General features: G+C 35.3%; 1 long non-coding RNA gene across 1 annotated transcript in view; it reads right to left on the bottom strand.

Moving 5' to 3' along the window:
* Positions 1-731: 731 nt before the first annotated feature.
* Positions 732-12,247, bottom strand: part of LOC115229547 — a 47,693-nt gene continuing 36,177 nt past the window's right edge. The window contains exons 2-3 of the long non-coding RNA XR_004997346.1: positions 9,433-9,576; positions 732-761 (exon numbers count right to left, since the gene is read on the bottom strand). This is a non-coding gene — a long non-coding RNA (uncharacterized LOC115229547). The remainder of the gene's footprint in view (positions 762-9,432; positions 9,577-12,247) is intronic.

Here is a 12,247-nt window from a genome sequence, read left to right as displayed (position 1 = left end):
GTGATTGCGTATCTCTAAGACTTTTAGCATCTGAGCGTTAGCTTGTGATTATGTTCGTATTTTTGAATGAAATGCAGCTTGAGCATGTCAAGTAGAGAAAGATAGAATCACACACACACAAACACACACACACACGCAGTGTGTGTATGTATACATACAATGTACATACATATGTATGTTTGGATATACGTACATTTATATATATATATATGTGTGTATATTTAGAGAGAAAGAGAGTAAGGAGAGGAATTATCTTTAAAATGTTACTCTGGAGATTCCAAACGAAAATTAAGAATAATATGGTGATCAAATCGAATTGCATGGGATTTTGCAATTAAATCTTCCAAAGAGATTTTAATGACAGTAAAAATAGCAGCAGCAGCAGTAATAGCAGCTGCAAGAAGAAGAAGAACAACAATAACAGTAACATCGTCATTAACCAGCAATAGCCAAAAACGATTACAGAAAGAGCACGTTATCAACAAAGATTGTGTGCGTATGGAGAACAACGACAACAACAATTACAATAGCAGTCAGAAACTGATGATGATGAAGATGATGATGATGATGATAATAGTAATAATAATAATAATAAAGAAGAAGGAGGAGGAGGAGAGAAGAATGAGAAGAAGGAGGAGGAGAAGAAGAAAAGGAAGGAGAATGAGAAGAAGAAGAAGGAGGAAAAGAGGAGGGAAAAGGAGCAAACACACGCACACCCCCACGTATTTTATATGAGGGGGACAGAGAATCTGTGCCATTTACTCTTTACTCTTTTACTTGTTTCAGTCATTTGACTGCGGCAATGCTGGGCACCGCCTTTAATCGAGCGACTCGACCCCGCGACTTATTCTTTCTTTTGTAAGCCCAGTACTTATTCTATCGGTCTCTTTTGCCGAACCGCTAAGTAACGGGGACATAAACACACCAGCATCGGTTGTCAAGCAATGCTAGGAGGACAAACACAGACACACACACACATACACATATATATATATATACACATATACGACAGGCTTCTTTCAGTTTCCGTCTACCAAATCCACTCACAAGGCATTGGTCGGCCCGGGGCTATAGCAGAAGACACTTGTCCAAGATGCCACGCAGTGGGACTGAACCCAGAACCATGTGGCTGGTAAGCAAGCTACTTACCACACAGCCACTCCTGCGCCTTATTTATTCTTAATTACATTGAAATACTATTTTATTGTCTAGCTGTTTATCTATCAGTGTTTATCATCCAACATATGTCTCACGTTAAGTGAGTGTATACGCGCGCGTGTGTGTATGAGTGTGTGTTTCCTTATAAACTTACACCTTTTATCTTTTAGTTATATCAGTCAGACACTGAGGCATCGATTTATAGACTTTAAGTCGACCGAATAGACCCTAGTACTTATTGTTTTAAAGCCTGCTACTCATCTTATCGGTCTACGTTGCGGAACAGCTAATTTATGCCGTAAACGAACCAACGAATGTGGGATCCACAAACCAAGCCATACGCACACGCACGTTATATGTACATACATGCATACATATCATCTCTCTCTCATATATATATACATATATATATATACATACATGCATACATGGAGTTCTGATTTCAGAAGTAAGAGATCGGAGGTCAAACGTTAGAGATCAGACGTTAGACGCTAGAGGGATAGTAGGGGAGATAACAAGGTCAAGTGACCTCGCTCCAACCTGAAGGTGCGTGTGTGCATAAGAGAGTATATATATCTCTCTCTATAAAACGGCAGTTTGTCTGTGCGTTTTCTGTGTGTCTGTTTTCTCGTACCCTCACTCTGACCACGGCTTTCAACCGATTCTGATGAAACTTGACACACACATAGCCCAATGTCATAATTCAAAACTAACGCAGCGAAAATTTTGAAAAGTTCCCCCAGTTCTGAAAAAATCGATAAATTCGACATGTTCGAGAATCAGAAACCCAAACCACAGACCGTCTAGGGGACGCAACTCCACCTTTTTTAACTCTCAAAAAAATTTACCATAATTTTTTTCCATTTTTTTGCTATTTTTTGGCTATAACTCTAAAAATGCTTTATAGTTATTTCCCTTACAAACCTGAGCAACGCCGGGCGATACTGCTAGTATATATATATATATAGGACGTCACTAACGGTGCAAATAACATGAAACACCAACAAGAAAATGGAAAACAGGACAAGTAAACACAGTTGTCGGCTGTCTATCCATTCCTCATTTCGAGCATTCAACGACAATATGAGTCTTCAAAGACAGTTGCTCCCATAAATTCTAAAATAAAATTTAGGATTTATGGAGGGTCAAAGTTGGGAACAAAAGCATAACAGTGAAGACATACAAGGAAACCGAACGAAAGCAAACATGGAGGGTCGTTAGACCAGAACGTGAGGAAAATAGTGAGAGCTAGGAGAAACATTTTTTTTTTAAGAGAAAAGATGGAAGAGAGAGACAGAATAAATATATATATATATATATATATATATATATATATATATGTATGTATGTATGTATGTATATATATATATATATATATGTATAATATATATATATTATAGTAATTAGGAAATATCAATTCCAGTGCCACAGGATGAGACATTCAAATTAAAACTATTAAATCGAATTACTCTCCCTAATTAATTCATATATATCAAAATTGTGTTAGAGATAGAAACACCCCAGCTTCATCAATTCCAAACGATATTTTATGGCTTGGTTGAGTTAATATCGTTTGAGTTGATGAAGCTGTGGGTTTCTATCTCTAACACTATTTATACATACACACACACACACACACACTATATATATATATATATATTATATATATATATATATAAGTGTGTATATTATATATATATATATATATATATATATATTATATATATATATATATATATATCATACATAGTTAATCCAAACAAGAAAACACAGAAAAAAACACACCAACGCGAGGACGATATATATATATATATATACGTTACCCTCAGCGACGGAGTAATGGGTCAATGATGAAGAGTAATTAAGTCTGAAATCAGCGCTGATATGACTCCATCTCGCTTGTCGTAGGGAGGGAGCCTGTCTCCCCTGTTATTCGTTAGGAAAGTGTTCTGAATTGGCTGAGAGTTGTTTTGACTTCTATATCTCTATATGTTGGTGCTTTCTAGCAACCTCCGTTACTTTAGTGACGTCTTTTCTTATTGCATTTCGGTTCTAAATTGCGAATAGCCACCTTAATAATCTATTAATAAGAACTGTGAATATTTCATGGAATTAATGTTAAGCCTGTTGGGTTATTTCTGAAAATTTTATTCAAAAGACCTGAAAGCGTAGCCTGTGCAGTGTCTCTATGGAAAGACAATCTCACATCTGTTACTCATTGAAAAGTTAAAAGACTTGGAATACGGTGATTACTTAATGTACTTTATATAATTTATACACAATTTTATAGAATTAACACACACACTCATAAAATAAATATTCACTCTTATTTTTCCATTTCCCCCATAAACAAAACAAAAAATTATCCCGTAGATATGATACAACCTTTAGTTAAATTGCATATATTTGCCACACAAATGAGCGTTAAGTAATAGGTGATATATAAAAAAAACTGAGTTCAATTAAGAAAAGGAATACATTTTTCACTATCCAATCACCACCACCACCATCATAATCTCTCTCACCCCATCACTTTCTACTCTTTCTTTCTGTACCCCTCCCTCTCTCTCTCTCTCTCTCTCTGCCTTTCTTTAATCTCTCCATCAGAACATCACCCCTCTGCTAAAATTATATTTTTAACTCTTCTCTTCTTTTAACTAACATTTTTAACTACGCAATAAATATCACGTTCCCCCCCTACCTCACGTTATGGACGCTTCTCTCTCACCTTTGTTCTCCCTCCCTCCTTATCCGTCTCCCTCTTTTTCTTAATAACGCGAAAGTGTTACCGATGGGTAAATAAGGCAATAACAAGCAGAATTATCATAGTATATATAATATATATATCCAACGGGCTTCTTTTAGTTTCCCGCTACCAAATTCATTCATTTCGATTTGGTTGGCTAGAGTGAGAGCGGAAAAACTTTGCCCAAGGTGCCACTTGGTAGAACTGAATCAGTATTCCTGTAGATCTGGAGAAAACATCTTACCACACAGATATGCTTGCCTCTATATATAATTATACATTTATATATGTATATATCTACATATACATACGTATAATATATGGCTATATATACACTCTAGTACGTGTGCATGTACATACGAGTGTGCGCGCTTGTGTGAGTATTTGTGTGTGTGTGTGTGTGTGTCGTCGTCTCTCTCTGTCTGTCTCTCTCTGTCTCTCTCTCTCTCTCTCTCTCTATATATTATATATATATATATATATATATTATATATATAATAGATCGGTAGCCACTAAAAACATTTTTTTTCTCTCCTTGTTTTTTTGTGCTCCTTTCTGTGGAAGAGCGTAGGCTCGAAATGTTAAAGACGTTTTCAATTCCTGAGCGTTATACTAATACATCTGGTTCTTTTCTACACACCCGTCTTCGTCTTTTGCTTTTTTCGTGAATTCGCACCCCCCCATATATATATATATATATATAGATATATATAATATATATATATATATATACATACATATACATACATACATAAATATATATTTATATATATATATATTATATATATATATATACATATACATACATTAAATATATATATATATATACATACATACATACATATACATACTATATTATATATATATATATATATATATATAAGGTTGTCCCAAAAGTTTGTAGAAAGTCTTGGAAAATAATGGTCTTTATTTTGGAATGATTTTTGTTGTTTTTTGTTAGTACTTGGCGAGTAAAAATTCAATTTTCGCAAGTGTTACGAACTTTTGGGCCAACCTAATATATATATATATAACAAAGTGGAGTTGTAGGGTATTTATATATATATATATATATATATATATATATATATATGCGGTATAGATAAGGAAAATAATAATTTGATGCATCTATATTTTATCTGACTTTCTCCATGTAGATATGTCTCTATGTATTATATATATATATAATATAAACATACGCACATAACAAATACCTACATTTATAAAAACAGACAAGAAGATAATTTGAACCATTGGATGATGAATTGTTTCATTTATGCCAATATCAAGTTCAATATATGTATCAATGTGATTCAGGTGGTAGTTTTGTTGTTGTTGTGGTGGTGGTGGTGGTGGTGGTGGTGGTGGTAGCGGTGGAATGGTTGATGTTGCTGTTTGTGGTGGTAGTACTTGATGTGCGAGTGTGTATAACGGCTCGCTGCTCTTATAGAATAGATTGACCGATTTTATTAAAACATCCATCATTTTCAGTCTTTACTGAAGCAATGCTAAAAATTTTTCCGCCCTCCTCGTGTCTATATCAGAGACACATTCTAATATGTATGTGGTAATATCTTTGCCGGGATAGAAGCACAGTTAACTTAATTGCGTGACTTAGTTTAATTTTCAATAGAAATATTTCTTAATCTGTTCCATTTAAGTCGGCGATACTCTCGTAAATGTATAACGTTTATAACTAACATCTTCTCTGGCATAAAAAATTATTGTAATACAGACATAGAAGAAAACGCTCGCATTGTCTTATAGTAGTAGTAGTAGTAGTAGTAGTAGTAGTAACATATTTTCTAAACAAATATCAATTTTCTTTGAAGACGGTGAAACGTGGAAATATGAACGCGGAAACAAGAAGTTGAGAAAGAATGGGGGTGGGAGTAGGAGGAGAACAGTAGGAGGAGGAGGAAGTAGAAGATGAAGAGGAAGAAGCTGAAGAAAGTTCAAAGAAAAGAAGTTAAAGAAGGCAAATAAGCAGAACAAGAACAAGAGGAACACGAACAATAATAAGAGAACAACAAGGAGACGAACAACAATAAGAATAAGAAGATGAAGAAAAAGGAAAAGTGAAACTAGAAAAAGGAAATGAATGAAGACAACGACTAGGAAGAGGAGGAGGAGGAGGAGAAGGAGGAGGAGGAGAAAAACAGAAGGAAGTGAAGAAGGGAAAGTAGAAAAGAAGAAAAATGAATGAATAAATGAGTGAATGCTGAGGTGGTGAGAAGGAATAAGAGGAGAAGACGAGAGAGGTGGGGTGAGAAGGAAAAGAACACAACAATAATAAAAACAACAACAATGACGATTATAAAAGCAAAACGAAAATCTAAAGAAAAGAAATCTCAGAAGCAACCAACCAAACATGGAATCTTTCCTCCATTTTCCTCCATTTTTTTCTTCTTTAACAGAACAACGTTGTCTTTCACCGACTTCGCTATTTTCCTTATATTTATATTTGTCTTTCTCTCTCTCTACCTCTCTGTTTCTTTCCCTCTCTCTCCCACCCTCCTTCTGTGTTTAGTTCTGTCTCTCTGTTTCTCTGTCTCTCTTTTGTCATTCTCTCGTTCTCTCTCTTTCTAAGTACCCAGCCATTGCTTTTAGCAGCGTTATATACATTTGCCGTTATGCTTTGTTATGAAAAAGGATCTTATGATGCGATCGATATTGGATAGGAACGTGGTAAAAAGTATCGAAGTATGTCCTTTACTGTATCTTACAAAGTCTGATTAAATCAGCTTATTTCTATTTCACCGTGAAACTGAATAAATAAGCAAACAAAACTGCATGTGTAAATGATAACTAAATACACTCTCCATATGACTTGTAAACAGTACACTTTACCTTAACAGGTGATCAGTAATCTGTGTGCCTCATGAGAGCGTGCGTACATGCATGCATACATGCATACATACGTACGTACGTACATACATACATACATACATACATACATACATACATACATACATACATGCATACATACATACATACATACATACGTACATACAAAAAATATACACAGACAATATATATATATATAAATATAACGATATATATATATGCATATATATATGTATATATATAAATATAACGATATATATATATACATATATACAACGATATATATATATATAACTATATATATAACGGTATATGTATATAACTATATATATATAATGGTATATATATAATTATATATATAACGGTATATACATATAAAGGTATATGTATATAAAGGTATATATATATATATAATATATATATATATATATATATTTATATATATAACTGTATATATATATATTTATATATATATAACTATATATATATATTTATATATATATATAACTATATATATATATTTATATATATATATAACGCTATATATAACGATATATATATATATATGAGAGAGAGAGAGAGAGAGAGAGAGAGAGAGTGAGATATATATATACATACAAACACTAACAGGCAGAAATATATACGTATTGTGAGAGTAGGCTATATGACATACTTTAGAATGCATGTCATTGGCAGGTGAGTACATTGATACATTTGAAAGTAATGTAGATTTCTGCATTGTTGACGCACGCCCACATAAACAGAAGAAGAACAAAAAGATGATGATGATGTGGATGAGAATTATGATGGTGATGGTGGTGGCAGTGGAGGAAGAGATGAAAGAACGAGTAGACACATCAAGGAGGCAGATGAAAGAGGCAGGACCAAGAACTAGAGAGTAGAGTCAGATAATAAAAGACATAATTTGTGTTTATAAGTTGGTAACGTCTGTGATTGAATTCTTCAACCATTCATCCTTACTGGCTTTGTTAGATCACTTGTCATAGTTTTAGCTGAATGGGGATAGCAGGATATCACTTCATTATGCATTTCCACATAAGTGCCAGCAAAGGAGTTGAAGTTAAATTGCTCTAACTCAGTAATTGGAACCAAATCATAGAGAAGGTGCGTGGCTTAGAGGTTAAGGTGTACCGCTCACGCGCGTAAGGTCGCGAGTTAGATTCCTTGCAGCGCGTATGTCCTCGAGCAAGACACATTATTTCACGTTGCTCCAGTCTCCTCAGCTGGCAAAATGTGCTGTACCTGTAGCTGAAAGGGCCAGCCTTGTTACATTCTGTGTCACGTCGAGTCTCCCTATAATCTACGTTAGAGTTATGCGTGTCAGTAGCGTTCTCAGTCACTTGCACGTTAAATTGACGAGTAGGTTGTTCTGTTGATCACATCGACTATAATCCTGATGGTCATAAGCTACGAAGCGCCAGAAGCAAATTCAAGCTAAACTCAACGAAAGCTCTTTTACATTCCTGGCACTAAAATATTGCGATCTTTCTTTTCATATAATTTAATACAAGTGTTTCTTGCTAAACTGTTTCATGATGTTTATACATTTTTTCAAAGGTTTTAGTGGCATTCAAGAAGTAAAATTTTGTTATATAGAATATATGAATCCGTGATTAAGTCATGGGTAAGTAGACGCTTACTTGTGGTTCTACAGCCGTCGAATTCTTCAAAATATTACACAACACTACCAGGACCAATTCTAACAGAGGCTGATAGCAACATTTTACTGATAACAACGTATTCCTTACTACTTGTTAATAGTTGAATGATCGATGATTATACAGGTCCCTATTAGGGACTAGAATATTTGTATGCACCCAGTAAAATATCTTAAAATATAAAACTTTTCAAAGGCAGATGTGTTCCTTGGGAACTGGTGGCACCCATATCATAGCTTGAACATAAGCGCAAAAAGGATTATCAAGCCAAATGAAATATTTGAATGAGAGTTTGTATATTTATTTCTATACCTAACCAATCGGCTCTCGTGTTCACATCATGAAGAACGTCCAAAAGAGTGAGAAATGGAAAAAATTGGGTGAGAAATTCCAGGGCCCGCAACGGCATAATTGGCCTGGAAACGCCTTGACGTGAGCATGGAGATTTGCAGGACAAACAGCAATATCTTGAGAAGCCGAAATTAAGACGAGAATTCAATCTGCTCAAAACGTAAATTGTGGAAGCTAAAATATTCTATAGCAATTAGTGAGTCATTTTATCCCCTACATCAATTTATATAAATCTGTCTCACGGATTTCAGATTGTTAGTAGCTAATGTTCCATCTTTTAGCATAAATCCCAGCATAATTTTTCACAGAATGGAATTGGGATTTCACCCCTCCATCTATCCACCCATTATCTCCACCTACTCTTCCTGCGAGGGTCGTTAGATAGAGGATCCTCAACAGGATGCTATCAGAAGCAACTATCTTTACAATTTCTGACTGGATTCCCAAGCGTGACCACCTCAGACTACGGATATTATCCAACAATCTCAGTTTTAATTTATCCGCAGGTCTCCTGCCGGTTGGGTAGGCTTCAAGAATTCGTCTTTCCCACGATATTCTAATCACATTCCCACAGTACCGGAGCTGTAACATTCCAATGCAAAGAAGCAGAAGAGACTCCATGAGGATAACTAAATAAATTTTTTCACTTACCGTCTGTGTCAACTTCTCTGATCATTTCTTCCAAATCCTGTTCGGAAGGTGTTTGACCCAATGATTTCATTACTGCTTTCAGTTCGTTACTCGTGATTTGACCATCATGGTCAATATCGAACATTTGAAAAGCTTCTTTGATTTCTGAAAGATTTATGAAAGAAGAAATAAGCAAATTTCAATTTTCCGTAAATATTTAATAGAAATATATTATAAACTATTGATTTTTTTAGTAACATCATAGAAATTATTTGTGAAATAAAATGAACATAATTCTCTTTTGTAAAGCAAAAGTAAATGCACAATTAAAAAGACAATTTAAATTTCACAAAACACAGATCTTTTGTTCGCAGTCCAAAGAAAATTACTGGCCCTCCGTCAGTTGCGACGACGAGTGTTCCAGTTGATCCGACCAGCAGAACAGCCTGCTTGAGAAATTAATATGCAAGGAGCTGTCCACTCCAAAGACACCTGTTCCCTCAACATAGTTCTCAGGGAGATTCAGTGTGACACAAAATGTAACAAGTTTGGCCCTTTGAAATACAGGTAGAACATATTTTTGTCACCGAAGTGGACTGGAGCAACGTGCAATAAAATGACTAGCTCGAGGATACGAATCACCCCTGGGATTAGAACTCACGACCTTGTTATGGTGAACCAAATACCTCTAACCCCCAAGCCATTGGCCTTCGCAGAGAAGGTTGAAATTGCGAGGATGATCCAGTTCTTGACTGAAGATTAAAGGCTTCGAATGACCCGTCCGTGTTTTTTGTATCGTCTATCTGGATGTTTTGTTGTCCCTTTTGGTATCACCTATTTGTCCGGATGTTTTGCCTTCTTGTCCCATTTTGTATATATATATGTATGTATATAAATACACACATACATACACACATATATACACACATATATATAAATAATACACAAACAAACACCACTCGCCCCACACACACATAATGTGTGCGTGCGTGCGTTCGTGGTTGAAAATATGATTTTCAATTTTTTTTTAAGTGCGCTACTAGTTGTTGATGAGGTTGATGTTGCTGTTGTTGCTACTGCTGATAGTGGTTGTGCTGGTGATGGTAGTCATTAACACCTGGTGAATATTGATCCGCTAGATCTATGATCACAATTATTCCAGCTCTGACCGTACCTTCCGTTTTCCAGATACAATGTATCTTGGTCTATATCACCTAATGTGTCCTTCCTTTATTTTAAGGTTAGTATTTATAGCAGATCGAATGAGCAAACCACATAAAACACCTGATGTTGATTTGTAGATAGACTCTTCTATTTGCACAGGTAGAATGTCTAGGATAATCGATTTCCAATTACTATAAATATGCTGAATAGATATATCTACGATTGTATAATTAGAATATTTATTTTTCTGAACCACCAGTAAAAATGGTGAGTACAGGCAATAAAATGGACCCGTAAGTTTCCAATAATATAAGTTATCGACCAAGGAAGATGAAAAATATAAGGAACACCGGTAGTATATGAACAAGCGTGTAGAGAAGGTGTTAAATATTTTAGCCCATTTTGCCGAATGCTTGGCCTTTTTTCTTTTGTTTTTGATAGGGATGGGCAAACCGCCCACTGTATAAGTAACAGATGTTCACTAGTACAACAATATATTATATTGATATGGTTGCTCAAACAGTTTCAAATGTCGCCTTAATCGTGCTGAGATCATGCACTACTCTCCTTTCTGACTGAATATAAATAGGCCAATGTGGTTTCTAAGATACACCCTTGCTTAATGTTAGGAAGTATGGGCATGTCTAGAACGTCTTTGACAACAGGTGAGATCAATTAGAAACAAACTGGAGCTACAAAACAAAACAAAAATAAACGTTTATGCATTTGTATAGATTTTATAGATTACTTTAATTCATACATTGTGTGAAATTAACACACACATACACACATACACACACACACACACACACACACAATGACCCTGTGATTAGGGCAGCGGACTCGCAGTCGTAGGATCGCAGTTTCGGTTCCCAGACCGGGCGTTGTGAGTGTTTATTGAGCGAAAACACCTAAAGCTCCACCAGGCTCCGGCAAGGGGTCGTGGCCATCCATGCTGTACTCCTTCGCCACAGCTTTCTCACACTCTTTCTTAGCCAGCAGGATGGCGTCATTTGAAGGCTAAAACAATGTGAAGCGCATTGTGACCAGCGATGTGTAGCAACATCTGATATATATATATATACATTCAAACACACGCGCACACATGCCTACATACACACACATTCATATATGCTTGTATGTATGTATGTATGTATGTATGTATGTGTTTGTATGCATGTATGCGTGGTTCTCTGTCAGACACAAAATTTCTAGATTTTCAGGCTTATAGCTCTTAATCAAAAGTCTTACTTAATAATGGAACAAATATTCTCGAACTTTTGGTGACGGCTGGATGAAGAATGGCGCTCCTTATTTTATAAATGATGTAGTAAATACCATGGGGAAACTATACATCGTCTGTGATCTTGCGTTGAAATTATTCATTGTTTGTTGTACTGTTTTTGCAAAAATGTTTGGATGCGTATAAGTCATACTACATATGCAAATGTCTAGAAACGATAAACGTAAAATGACCCTTCATATGCCCAAACTAGAAATCAAAAACATTGTCAATGAGCTTTGTCCGTAAATTTCCCGAAGAAGAGGTCCTAATCTTGAAATATCGAGATACCAGGTAATAGCACTAATCGCCCACCTGTATTGTTAATATTTATTATTTGCATTATTTTGGCTTATAAACACATACGCGCGTGCCAACGCACACACACAC

Source organism: Octopus sinensis, unplaced genomic scaffold (genome assembly GCF_006345805.1).
Source record: "Octopus sinensis unplaced genomic scaffold, ASM634580v1 Contig12996, whole genome shotgun sequence".
NCBI classification, from domain to species: domain Eukaryota; kingdom Metazoa; phylum Mollusca; class Cephalopoda; order Octopoda; family Octopodidae; genus Octopus; species Octopus sinensis.
This window is presented reverse-complemented; position numbering and strand designations above follow the sequence as displayed.